Raw genomic sequence first — 14,741 nt, 5'->3', positions numbered from 1 at the left:
TAACAATCCTAGAATTTACTACCCTAGTCCAGCTAGCCATTTGTCTTTGTCATTCCTGCACAGATTTGCTGTTCTTTGTCTAGAAAGTATAAAACATCATGTTTTGGTCATTTCTGTGGGCTTCACAATTTTGTGAATGTCCCCACACACATGTCAAATTAATGAAATGTGTGTACTTTGCTTTATCAGCTTAGGTGTTAATTGAGTTCCTAGATCTATCTAAAGAGCCCACATAACAATTGAGGGTAGCCGAGGGAATCTCTTGAATCTCCATGTACTTCAATGATACCCTTGTCTATGTCACTGAAGTTTCTGGAAAGGAAACTGTCTTCTGAATTTGGGATTAAATGAAGGTGAAGGCTGACCTGGATGAGTTCTTGTCATGTGCTGCCATGTTGGTTGCCCAGAATGGGGCCCAGAAGTGTTAAGAGCTGGGCAGCGGGGCCATTTCTGTGGTACAGCACGTAAAGCTGCCGCCTGCAGTGCTGGCATCTCATGTGGGCATAAGCTCAAGTCCCAGCTGCTCCTCTTCTGATCCAGCTCTCTGCTATGGCCTGGGAAAGGTGTGAAGATGGCCTAAGTCCTTGGGCCCCTGCACTCACGTGAGATACCTGGAAGAAGCTCCTGGCTCCTAGCTTCTGATCAGCCCAACTCTGGCTGTTGGAGCCAACTGGGGAGTGAACCAGCAGATGGGAGGCCTCTCTTCCTTCCTCCTTGTTTCTCTCACTCCTTCCCTCCCCCTCTGCCTCTCTATAACTCTGCCTTTCGAATAAATAAATAAATAAATAAATATATTGAGAAACTAAAAGAAAAACCAAAAAAATAAAAACAAACAAAAGAGCTGGGCAGCACTGCCTTGTACATCAAACAGGACCTTGGGAGCAAATGGGAACAAGATTTCTAGGCCCAGAGAACCCTTGCCTGACTGGTATGCAGATTGTGTAACACTGAGAAAGAAGGAGTGGGGGCCAGCACTGTGGGGCAGCGGGTTAAGCTACCATCTGCAGTGCCAGCATCCCATATGGGTGCTGGTTGGAGACCCAGCTGCTCTACTTCCAATCCAGCTCTCTGCTATGGCCTGGGAAGCAGCAGCAGATGTCCCAAGTCCTTGGGCCCCTGCATCCATGTGGGAGACCAGGAAAAGGCTGCTGGCTCCTGGCTTCAGATGGGTGCAGCTCCGGCCATTGCGGCCAATTGGAGAGTGAACCATTGGATGGAAGACCTCTCTCTGTCTGTCTGTCTCTCTCTCTCTCTCTGCCTTTCCTCTCTCTGCCTTTCAAATAAATAAATAAATCTCAAAAAAGAAAAAAAAAGGAGGAGGGAAGGGAAGGTCAGGAGAGGAGGGGATAGGAGGAGGTGGGAGAAGGGAGGAAGGAAGGAGAGAGCGCAAGGAGACAAGGAAAGGGAATTTAATGCATTGAATTTACTTGGCATGGATAAATGGATAGTAAGCACCTGATTCAGACTTTGGACTCAGCTCTTCTTGACTAATCTAGTTTAAGCTAAAGTAAATATGTAAATTTATGTCTGCTTTACAGATAAGAATCTGTGTGTGTATCTGTGTACACATATGGTATAGTATGTATATATAATATGTTGTAGATGTAATCTGTGTATTTACAATAAGTCATGGATTTCAAAAAAGTTTCACAGCAAAATAAAATTGTATCTTAACTGAATTTTCATAAATTCTTAAAACTATTCTCATATATACATGTACAACTGTGTACGTGTGTGTGTATTTTATCCTCCCTGAATAAGGTGCTATAATGCTGGGATCTTGGTAAATGAAATAATTCTGAGCTTTCCTGTTTTATTTTTTATCAAATGTCACCATCTCTTTACTCACTGATAATAAGAATTACTTGCACATATTGAGAAGAGTACAGCAAAAACCAAAGTTGCCTGAAATTCCACAAATACCATCTGTAAATACCTTGATAACTATTAGGTTGGTAATGTGTCAAGTTATGTAAAAGTCTACATAAAATCCCTGGAGAATCAGTGTTGGGCTGGCCTTACTGCCGGAACCTACATTCCAGCCAAGAGCATGGTGCAGGATGGTAGCTTCTAACCTGTGATCTAGGAAGAAAAGCAGCAGTGTTGTCTCTGAACTTGAGAGCGTGTAGGAGGTCAGAGGGTACCCAGAATGTTCTGAAACAGAAACTGTGGGGGCAGGACCCGGGAATCTGAGTTTTAAGAAGCCAAGCAGACTTGTCTGATGAGAGACCAAACTAGAGAGCATTCGCCACTCACGTAGAGCCCAAAAGATCTCAGTTTCAGTTCATTTCAGCCATGACCCTCAGGGAACTCTGACCTTGAGTATGTTGTCCCCTTGTGGGCTTATCATGGTGAAGTGAAAATGGCATTTGTTTTGAAGTATTGTTGGAGACATTAGAGATAAATTATGGGAAGTATTGAATACAGTGACTCAGCCATTAAAGGAGCTCAATCTTTGCTAGGCATTGCATGAGGCCATCACAGCTTCCATCAATAGCTAAGTTAAACAGCTCATTTTTGAGAGATGGTGTAGGATATACTCTTGAAGAGAAGCACAGTATTGTTAATACTTACAACTTGAAAATAGCACTGCAGTCAGAGAAACACGACCCTTGTCTATCTCAGAATTTGTTCTTGTCAGAAACAACATATGGTTTTTCATTGCCAATTAGATCTCCTTTCAAAAGATGGAAGATACTTTTTTAAAGCCACTTTAATCTGTATAACTTGAGCTAATAAATCTGAGCATGAGAGTCTTCAGAGGAAGCTGCATTTTGATCATAAACACCTGAACTGCAGGTGTGAGAGGGTACAGAGTTCCATCCTTGTTTATTTGCCTTGTTTGAGAGAGGTTAGAACAGATCTGGTAGTTAAATGTCTGTTTTGAGGAGGAGGATTCATACTTCCTGAGACTACATGCATATGGATAGAAACTGAATAAAACAAAACAAAACCATAAAAATAAATATGAAGTAGAAATATAAATAAGTGTTTTTAGTATCATCAGCAGTGCTTTAAGATAGTAATATTAGTACTGTACATTCAGAGATACTTGTATTGAAGATGACTAAAATAAGTTACGGATCAAGGGAACAAGGTGAATTTTAGTGAGAGGTCCCAAACAACCTCGTTATGAGTCTACAGAAATAATCACATGAATCGAATTTGTCTTAACCTGGCTCAGAGCAAGTTAAGACTTTGCCTTTTGGCCTCACTCAAGTGCAAGTTCCCTCTAGCAGCCCCTACTGGCAGTGGGGATAGTGACATTATATCAAATCCATGAAAAGTTCACCTTCTTTTTCTACTCCATGTGTTTTAATCACCTTAAACTGAGAATGAATTGCTATTAAAAACTTTCAGCAATTTCAAAGAGATTTTTAAAAATAAACCAATAAAGTGAAATAAGGCAATGACAATATTTAAATAGGAATATTATAGCAGATAAATTCTTGGAGGTTTACTGCTAATGGCCACTTGACATTTTTAAATAGAGCATTTCAGTAAATCACTGAAAATTAGCCGACAGGAATTTATATTCATCTATTTAAATGATACTTATAAATAAGTAAATATGGTTTAAATATAGTTTGAATGATGCTGGAGTTTATAGTAGCAAATGTCCTAGTGTAGGGTTTTGTTCTAATTTCAGATCAGTTCAACAAGCATCTGTTACAGATTTCCCATGAGCCAGGAATTGTACTCATTCCTGAAGATGCACAGAGGGGAAAAGCCCAATTCTGGAAATCTTTTATATTATTGCACCTGTTAGTAACTCACTACCTATGTTACCCCTTTTTCCCTTTCTATCCCATTCTATATGAGAGGACCCATGTGACTTCCTGTTGGAATCTGGAAAGGCTTTTAAGGCTATCTTGTGGATTTTGGCTGACATTCAGTTCAAGAGTGATATGTTGGTCAATGGTTTATAATAAATGGCAGTGGTGTATTTTAATTATGTATACATTGATTCATTCATTCCACAAATATTTATTATGTGTGTTCTACTGTATCCTAAACATTGTTCTAGGCATATTGAGATAGTGGCCATAAGCAGACCCAGATTTATAGCATTATATTATATTCTAGACTGAGGAGGTTGATCATACACTTGTCAATAAACAAATGAGGTGATTTTAGTTGGTGCTACATTGATAAGAAATAACTAGAGCAGTGGTACAGAGTAACTTAGAAGAATGAGGGAGGTCTCTTTACACAGAGCTTTCAGAAAGGACCTCTCTGACCCAGCACATGAGGAGATTTAGAAGCCCAGCATTTTTAAAAAACTTAATCAATTTGAAAGGTAGAATGACACAAAGAGAGTGAAAGACAGAAAGGGAGATATCTTCTGTAGGCTGGTTTACTCCTGGCTTGCTCACATCATCTGGGGCTGGGCCAAGCTGAAACCAGAAGCTGGAAATCCATCTATGTCTCTGACATTGGTGGCAAAGGCTCAGGCACTTGAATCATCACCTGCTGCCTTCCCAGGCTTATTAACAGGAAGCTGGGTCAGAAGAAGAGTCGCTGGGACTCAAACTAGGCACTGCAGTGTGGGATGTGGATACCCCAAGTGGCAGCTCAACCCATTGTGCCCCAACATCATTTCCTATACATACTTTTAAAAAGTATAATAAAGCCAAGTCTTCTAGGACACATTCAATTTAGATATTAGGTAAAAAACCCAAAGTTAAGTTCAGTTATCAGTTCAGTTCACAAAGTGATTCTAGTTCCAAAATGACTAAACCAACCCTTTTGAATGACATAATAATGATGGAGAAATAATTTCTGTCTCAAGGAAGCTACATGCTATTAGATAAAGTGGCTATTTATAATTACCTACGATATAAAATTTTAATGAAATAAGTACTATATTGGAAGCCTAAAGGAAAACAAGCAAATTCTGAATAACATTAAACATTTATTTTAAAAACAGTTTTTCATTGTCTGCCATATCAGAGAAAGGATTACAGTGCTGAATAGAACATATACAACTTTTCCTCTCATGGAGTTTGGGGTCCAGTTTGGGAGGCAGAAATTATAGTCACAAGTTGGAATGAACAGAATGAGTAGGTAAAAGTGGTATTTTGGAGGGATATAAACACTCAGTAAATATTAGGTGAGTAAACTAATGGACAAGTGAAAGGCTGATCTACAGCAGAATTACAAGGAGTGACACACCTTAGGGAGCATTTCCAGAAAACGCTTCCTGAGGATCTAATATTTAAGTTGTAGTCAGAAGCAAGAAAAGACATTAACATTTCAAAAGATTAGGAAAGGAAGATATCTTAAAAGACAGAGATTTCAATATGTGACATTCCAAAGAAGGGAAAAGGTTCTGGAATGTGTCATAAAGCCAAAGAGATGATATTAGAGAGGGACAGAGTGACAAAATACTGTAAGATAGTAGTACAATTATTTTCTAAGTCAATAGGTAAATGATTGCAGGCCTTCCTGTATTTAAAAGATCATCCAAATTTCTGCAAAACAAATTAGGTAGGGATGAGATATGTTTATGATGTTATTGGATTATGTTAAAACTGATGTTATTTTAGGCTGAGTGAGTTGGAGCACAGATAGGCAGAAGTGGATGGGTACAAAAGTTTCGTGGATGTACTCTGTTGGATACACTGAAGTGATGTATTTTTCTTTTTCCATTTGTTCTAGCTGAAAGCATGGAGTTATCCTTAAATTTTCACAGCATGAAGCATGGCCTTGCTTGAAACAAATCAGTCTTCTTGTCTCTATGCTTGTCACCCTCAATGTCCCCCATATCATTCAACAAATTGAAATCTTCGCTGTGACCTCCAGGCCCCTAAATGTTGTTCTGGCTTCTTAGCTTTCTGAGTCGTTCTACAAGGACCTCCCTTAATCTGAGCTGCTCTCGACTCTGTACCTCATGGTATTTGCCATAGCTATTCCCTTACTCATTCCTTGACAGAAACTTGAAACAACCCTTTACTTTCTTTAGCTCTTGGCTCAGATATCACTTTGCCACTGAAGTCTTCTCTCTTTGTCTGTTTTGGGCTGCTACAGAAGAATGACTGTGGACTAATTTATAAAGAAAAGAAATTTCATAGAGTCCTAGATGCTGGGAAGTCCAAGATCAACAGGTTACATATGTGGGGGCCTCTCACATGGCCCAGAGCTGCATATGGGGACACAGAGCAAGCTGCCAAATTGGATCTCTCTTCATTAGTATCATTCTCCTATACCTGTATATATTCAATACATGAAATTTGTTCACCTTATACAAATAAAAAAAGTAAGTAAATAAAAAAAAAAAAACCCGAAGAGTGAAAAAATAAACCTCCTTGTTTGGGAGAGCCACTAATCCCCTCATGGGCCCCCACCTTTCTGGCCTCATCTAATCCTAATTACTTCCCAAAGGCCACCTCCAAACACTACCAATATATAAATTCGGGATTAACTTTCTAAACATGAACTTTTAGGAGACATGTTTAAACCCCAGCATTTTACCTAGTCCCCTTTCTAAATGTTCAAATGCTTCTTCTGAATGTGTTTTTATCATCTCTGTTTCCTTATTTTTTTGTGTGTTTGTCAGTATCTATTAAAGTATTAAAAATTTTCTATTTTTCTGCTTTTCTTCCAAGTAAAATAGAAGTGCATTGAGAACTGGAGCCTGTTTATTTCATTAAAATATTGAGCATTCCTGAAATAAGGATCAGCATGTATTGGCTGAATGTATCAATAAAAGACAATAATTGGAAAAGAGCCAATACCTTCCAGCCTCAATATTGTCATACCCACTAGGGTTTATTGACCATTTGAACTATGTCAGGTGTTGGTTGTGCTTATGGACATAGTAAGCTCTCATGGTGAAGCTGAACAGGCCCAACTTGGGGCCAATGGGATGAATGTTGAGTAGCTTGCCAAGAAGATTGGATGTGTTCCTATGTATAGTTGAAGTTCATTAGTATGTTTCTAAAGAAAATGGTAGCATATTTCTCTTTAGTTTTATGTTAATAATTTTGGGAATGGGGTGAAGGAAGAAGTACAGTTGGGTAGATATAGAAATTAAGAAACATCTGTCAAGAAATCATTGAATTAATCCAGCTATGAATTTTGTGACTTATGTCCATAGTTGCCATTTTTGAAAATGGAAAGAAAAACAAAAGGAACTGAGGTAAAAGATGGAAATCCAGGCTTTGATTTATAGTAGCAATCACTATAGGTGACCCTTTAACTTTCTCCCCTCCTCCCTTCTCCTTCTCTCTCTCTCTCATATTTATTTATTTATTTATTTGCAAGTCAAAGAGAAAACGAGCCTCCATTTGCTGGTTCACTCCCCAGATGGCCACAACAGCCAGGGCTGAGCCTAGCCAAATGCTGGAGTCAGGAGCTTCTTCCAGGTTTCCCATGTGGGCAGCAGGGGCCCAAATGTTTGGGCCATCTTCTGCTGTTTTCTCAGGCCATTAGCAGGGAGCTGGATTGGAAGTGGAATAGCCAGGGTGTGACCCAGAGCTCATATGGGATGCTAGCATTTCAGGCGGGGGGCTTTACCACAATGCCAGCCTCGATCCTTTGTCTTTAAGATGATTTAATTTCATATTCTCATTTACTTACAATTGACATTTGTGTCAGTTGGTTATCCATAGTACTAAAATATACTTTAATGTTCTGGTACTAGTTATTATAGAAGAAATTATGTTGCTCTGAATAAAATATCTGAAACTTTCCTGAAATGTCTCATAACAGCAAAGTCATTGGAGTTTTAGAAAATCTGTTTTTGTGTGTCTTTTGCTGTCTAGACTAATATGTCCTTGAGCATGTCACTTCTTTAAACATCGCTACCTCATGATATAAAAGAACTATGGAGAAAAGCACTAGAGAGTTGTCTTCAAATAGCTAAAGTGTCATCATAATTATCATCTGCGGATCTTAATTGAGTGATTCTACTCATCAAGTGTTTGCAAGGAATTTCAGGTTGTAAACTGTTGGCTGACCTGATGGCTTTGAATTCCTTAATGCTTCAATGAGATTTTTTAAACTGAAGAACCTAGGTGTCGGCAGGAGGGCAGTTTTCTTGTAGCCCATCATCATTTCTCTTTCCTCTTATTTACTTAGCATTTGAGGTCCCCTACCACCTCTGGTGTTTCTCATTTGACATTTGTAGGCTTCTTTCTATGGCTTTGCCTGAAGTTGAGGCCAACACTCTGTAGCATTCTTCCAGGTCATCTTTGACAGGTAATCAAAGCTTTGCTCACCATAGGTATTTAAGTAATACTATATATTGACTGTTTCTTGCAGGACACTATGAAAAATTTATAAGAGAAGTCTTCAAAAAGTTCTTGGAAAACCCATTATGAAAAGACTATGGATGGATTTCACTATTTTTACAACAAAATAAACTTACTTTAATTCCACTTTCCACAAATTTTCAGAAAAACCTGCATAATTTGTTTGATTCTACTTATATGCCAGTTGAAATAAGAGAATATTTCCAGGAAGTCTTATTTAATTGCTGTAAAGTACATTGACCTAGCAGCTTTTCCAAGATCAAAAGTTAGGTAGTCCATGTGGAATTAAGAGAATGGCCTATCAAGCTGTCCTCCATACATGACTGGGAATATGGGAGTGGACCACATATTGAGCCTAGCTGACAAAGATGTATTTTTTTAAATTATTTATTTGAAAGGCAGGTAGACAGACACAAAGAGAAAGAGAAAAAGAGAATATATCCCATTAGGTGATCATTCCCTAAATGCCCATACCAAGTAGTGCTGGTCCAGGCCAAAACCCGGAACTCAAAATACAAAGTCTCCTGTGTGGATGGCAGAGGCCAAGTACTTGATCCATCATCTGCTGCCCCCCAGGAGGCACAGTATCAAGAAGGTGGAATGGAGAGTGGAGTCAGGACTTGAACCCAGGTTCTCCAATATGGGATGTAGATATTCCAAGAAGCAGTTTAACCTTATGCCACATGGTAACCCTGAAAGATTTATTTTCAGTGTAAGAAGTTCTGTCTTTTTAAGGCTATACAATACTGTGTCTTTGTTAAGAGCAAAAAAGAAGCAGGAGGAACTCTTGTATTTGAAATACATGTTTTGAAGGAGGCTATGAAAACAGTGATGGCAAATCTAACTGTATAAGGGAACCTGCACTGCAGTAAATGTGATAAAAGTGAGACCCATTCAGTGTGAGCATCACTGAGTCAGGCTGTATGTGGTCGTCACGGAAGACAATACCCAAACAGAGAAGGTCATTAATGATTTCTCGAAGCCCAGGCAGTGTGGAAAACAACTCAGAGTGCATTTACTCCTCCTTGGATGTAGCCTATCACAATATAAAATTGAGGGGGCACCTGCCATTAAATACTGTATTTACAGAAATGCACTAAAAAAATCAAGATAGCATTTAGTGTATTGTTCTTATACAAAGGAGAGAGAAGGAAAAAAAATTGCCTTTATCGACCAACATATTCCAATTATGATGTTTTATTTAAATAATCACAAATGGGCAATTTGCTCAAACTTATTTCTATATTCCCAGCATGAAATAATCCCCTATCCACTCAAGTTTTTCTATGAATCTAAGATGGGATAAGTAGAGCCATAATTACAGGAAAGAACTTGGGCGTTGTGCTAGCAGTCCAATGTGTCGGGGCATTTCCTTTCAGGCCTTAGCAGTTTCGTTTGTCTTTGTTGAGGCTCTATTTTCCCCTTCACTTTAACTATGGTTTCCTTACGGTATTTTAAATTAATTATCAATACCTTTTATGCCTTTTTACGTTTTTGTTCTACGATTGTATAGACAGCACTTGTTATTCTTTGTCAAAATTGCTTCCTTTGCCTTCCACGCTTCTCAGCTACAGTTGGATCATGGTGAGGGTTGCTTTGCTGGAAACTGCACCCACCTCAACGGAACAGGCTTTGTTCCCTGGAGAATAGCTTCGTGACAAGTGAACCAGAGGCTTCTGGAGTGCAGGGGAGGGGTCAGAAAGTGAGCATTTATTTTGTTTGATGCTGGATGCTTTGACTTTGCTCCAGTTTCATCCCCATGAGTAGCATACACTCATGTCTTGGGATTTTTAATGTGACCTATCACTTGAAGAATATCCTGTGTAGTATTTTATTTGTTTGTACTGGGGTGAGTTCATAAACACTAATCACAAAAAACTAATTATCTCAACAATGAAAATGGAAGCAGTGAACATCTAAGTACTTATGAATCATCTTTCAGGGGTGTTGATTCAGTTAGTTATCTTGTATATTTCATGTCCTACATACTATAGTGAAATAATAATATTCTGTAGAGACACACTTATCAAGGAAGCCAAGAATAGTTCCGGATGCTGGCATTATGGGTAAGTCTCAAAGTGAGAGGCAAACTGATACGTGTAAAGACAAGAGCAAAATCAAATCTGGCAAGGAGTTAGTTTAAAAGGAAACAGAAGATTAAAGAAGTAATGGATGTGAATTCGAACTTGGGAAACAATAATGCTGTCATTTAAAAATGAGTCCAGAAGCCATTAAAAAAAAAAGATAACAGAAACATTAGAACAGTTGCATATAAGCATTAAGATGGATGAAAAGAGGAAAAGTCATGGAAGAAAGCCTTTCCTAACCAGAAAACAGCTGAATTCCTAGGGGGATTCATAGGGCGACTCAAGGAAGTTGGGTGCAGGGACATCTTCCTTGGTTTGGGACTCTAGCTTCATCACTTTCTAGCTACTTCACCTCCAACCTTCAGTATTCTTATGTGTAAAGTAAGAATAATGATGAAATCATATCTCATAAGGTTATTTAATGAGATACTGTTCACTTAAATACAATCCTGAGAATCATGATAAAAAGTCTAAACAAATGAATCAAAACTCAGGCAGCTCAGCTTGAGGTCCCCTCTTCTTGAGGATTTTCTCTGAATTAGGCTACAGGGCAGCCCCTTTCTCCTGCAGACTCTAGGTCCTGACTCTGGGGCCCACAGGATATAGCATATCCAGGGGAGGAAGTTGATTCTCCTCCTACCAACCCCCTTCTGGCCCTGGCTCTCCACCCTCCTTCTCCATTGCTGTGCTGCAACACTTTCTTGCTCTGCTACTACCTGCAAACAGTTCCCTTCTTCTAAGTGGTCCTCAGTGCTCCTGGTACTGGGGATAGAGGGGAGACCACAGGGCTTTGTTTGGGGCTGGGCTGGGAAGGGATTTCTCACCATCAGGTCAGGTAGTAAACAGTCCATTGCAGGGGATCTTGCAAAAATGTGTCTAGCTGTTCCTTAGTTAACCTGTGGTTCAGGCCAAAGTCTGCTAATTTAATGTTCAAGCCAACATCAATTTCAGGTCTTTGAGCACAATGCAATTCTTGTGGCAGTAGCGCACAGCCCATGAAGTCTAGTTAAACTTGAGACAGACCTCTTCATTCTATAGGCAGCCACACTATGCTACATAACATTTGTGGTCTCTCCTGCTCTCACAGATTCTGTGACAATTTTGCTCTGTCTCCTGTGTGCATTATCACCAAGGGCGTTGTGATGCTCAGCTGATAAATGCCTTTTGTTACTTCCGCTTCTGCTCCCCATTTCTGAAAGCTAGAGGAGTGCTTATGCTCTCTTGGGATGACTTTCATGGCCACCTGCATCCCAGTTTGCAGATGCTGGACTAGCTTCCTCTGGCTGGAGCTGTCCTGGCCAGTGGTACACAGAACCTGATATCCATCAAGGAACCTTCTCCTCATGATGGAATAACTCAAGGTGCCAACTCCACTAGTAATACCAGTAATGCTAATTAATCAATTAAACTCGTGCTACTAACAGAATGCAGTAACTATAGTAGCTAGTCCTGGTCAGTAGGATTAATACTGTAGAAATTTACCAAAAAAAAAAAGTGAGAGAATAAAACAATGAGGAAAACTGCAATGAAAAGATAGTATTAACTATACTAACAGTAGTAAAATGAGTAAAACTGAGTAAAATGGTTCTATCCAAAAAAAGATTAGAAAGGAGAAAAAACAAAACCTTAAAAAATGGGGAAAATGCCACAACAATTGGAAACAGAAAATTAAAACAGGGGCCTGCATTGTGGCACAGTAGGCTAAGCCACCACTTCCAGCACCCACCTCTCATATCTGAGTGCAGGTTCAGGTCCCGGCTGCTCCCTTTCTGATCCAGCTCCCTGCTGATGCACCAGGAAAGGCTGTAGTTGATAACAGGCATACGTCTGACACTCACCTGAGAAAATGGACAGAGTTCCAGGCTCCTGGCTTTCACATGTCACAGTCCCGGTCACTGTGGCTGTTTGGAGAGTGAACCAGCAGAGAGATCTCTGTCTCTCTGTCACTCTGCCTTTCTGATAGATAGATAGATAGATAGATAGATAGATAGATAAACAAATATTAAAAAAGAAAAATAAGAGAAAAGAGTAATAAGAAATAAGAGAGAAGTGGTGAAAAGAAAATCAGTCTAAAAAAAGAAATGAAATATAAGGAAAACAAACACAAAATGGGAAAAATGTTAATGGGGGAAGAACAAAATAAAATAGAAAATAAAAGGTAACAAAACATAAAAAGAACAAATAAAAGTGACAGAAATGCAAGTGAACAACGACTGAGTCCAGCTCCTGCAGGTCACCACTGCAGAGCTTCCTGGACAGCACAGACAAAAACCTACCTGAGCTGGGGGCTTATTTCCTGTTTGTGATGAAATAACAATAACAATAACTCCTTATGATGTCAGAGCAAGAAATGGACCAGTCACAGCTGAAGGTGTTCCACAGCGGTTTTCACTAGAACCTTTCCAGTTAAATAAAGAAGAAGGACCCCAAAAACATTTTTACTTAGCTTATTGATAGAGATTATACTTGTCTTTTGAGAAATTAAAACCTGTAGGATGTTTCAATGGCCTTTCCATTTCTAGTTTAAAAATTTATAATAATTTTTGGCTTTTGAAGGCCTAGTGACTACAGTCAAAAACACCTATTCCTTTTTCCTTAACCTTAGTCTTAAAATGGTGGTACAAATTCACTGGCATCACAACAAAATGTCTGTTGCCCAAGACCATCAGGTGCATATCTGCAGAGCTGAGAGGAAGTTCTCTCTCATCATCTTCCCCCTGTAAATTCATCATCGGATGTATGATCAGAAAACCTGGAGAACCAGAAAGCACTGGGTCGATCCAGTGTCCAGGTGTGGAAGGCAAAATAAGGATCAACCCAGCAATTGATATCCTCCAAAACTGCCCTTCAGTAGGAAGGAAATGAGAGCTTTTTAGGTGTCTCAGTCCTTTTGTGCCACCTTAACAAAAGACCTTGACCTGGGTAACTGCAAAAGGAACAGAAATTTTTTTAAAGATTTATTTATCTATTTATTTGAAAGTCAGAGTTACACAAAGAGAAGAAAGGCAGAGAGAGAGGTCTTCCACCCAATGGTTCACTCCCCAATTGACCATAATGGCCGGAGCTGTGCCAATCGGAAGCCAGGAGCTAGGAGCTTCTTCCGGGTCTCCCATGCAGGTGCAGGGGCCCAAGGAGTTGGGCCATCCGCCACTGCTTTCCCAGGCCACAGAAGAGAGCCGGATTGGAAGTGGAGCAGCTGGGTCTTGAACCAGCACCCATATAGGATGCCGGCGCTTCAAGCCAGGGTGTTAACCCGCTGCACCATAGCACCAGCCTCAGGAACAGAAATTTATTTCTCACTCTTCTGGAGACTGGAAAGTCTAAGATCAAGGCACTAGCAGGTTCAGTGTCTGTAAGGACTCACACTCTGCTTCAAAGATGGTGCCTTCTTCAAAGGAAAGATAAAGATATGGGAAGGCTAGTGGCCTAGTATGGTCAGGTGAAGCTATAAATATGTGTTAAAAAGTTGCATTGTGCCCTACAAATGTCCAAGTTTCACAAGTCAGTTTAAGGAGAGTTGGTTCCTTCATGAGGTGTCCTCATATAATGGAAGGAGTGAACTCACCTCTTCAAGTCCTTTTGGAAACTCACTACCCTGTCCATAGCTGTGGAGCTCTCATGGTCTCTTCGCCTCCTAAATGCCCCACCTCTGAATAATGTTGCCCTGGGGTTGAAGCTTCAAAATGAAGTTTGTAAGGACGTGGATATTGAAACAACAGCACCAGAAAACCAAAGCTGATGAAGTTTGTCCCCACTAGACCTGCCTTGCGTGAAGGGAGTCCTTCAGACTGAACTTTTAAAGACATTAGAAATAAGACATCTGGTAAAGTCCCATTCCATGGAAAATTATAGAAGCTCTCACTAGTTTTTATTTTCTACATGATTGAAGATGCTGAAATATGAAAAAAAATGACCAACTGGTGCTTTTCAACACACAAGGAACATGTAGCTTTGTGACCCCTGAAAAGGGGTGAGGTTGGAGCTGCTTAGGACCGGAGTTTTTGTATGTTATTGAAGTTAAGCTGGTGCAGATGCACACTTCAGTGATAAAACTTTTGGATGTTAAATGGAACTCCCATGATAACCACAAAGACAATAACTGTAGAATACACAAAAGGAAATGAGAAGGGAATTCAAATATTGCTCTTAGGAAAATCAGTGAAATAGCAAAGGCTGCAGAAATGCAGGAAATAAGGGACCCAAAATGCATAAACTTTTAAAAAGCAAGACCTGGTACTTATTACGTGGTAACTGTTATTGTTTTTATTATTATTATTATTGAAAAAATAAACATTCTGCACAAACTGATAGGAGGGAATGCCTTTTCCAAAACCTTTTAACATATAAATAAGTCCAAAGAAATTATATGATTTGGGGTCACATGATTTAGGGCCCTTTC

General features: G+C 39.6%; 1 protein-coding gene across 9 annotated transcripts in view; it reads left to right on the top strand.

The window, feature by feature from the left end:
* TENM2 (teneurin transmembrane protein 2) overlaps positions 1 to 14,741 on the top strand; it is a 979,180-nt gene that overhangs the window by 35,618 nt on the left and 928,821 nt on the right. The window lies entirely within an intron of this gene.

This window comes from Lepus europaeus, chromosome 4, assembly GCF_033115175.1.
Source record: "Lepus europaeus isolate LE1 chromosome 4, mLepTim1.pri, whole genome shotgun sequence".
Taxonomy (NCBI): Eukaryota; Metazoa; Chordata; class Mammalia; order Lagomorpha; family Leporidae; genus Lepus; species Lepus europaeus.
Note: the sequence above shows the minus strand (reverse complement) of the source record. Positions and strands in the feature narration are given on the sequence as shown.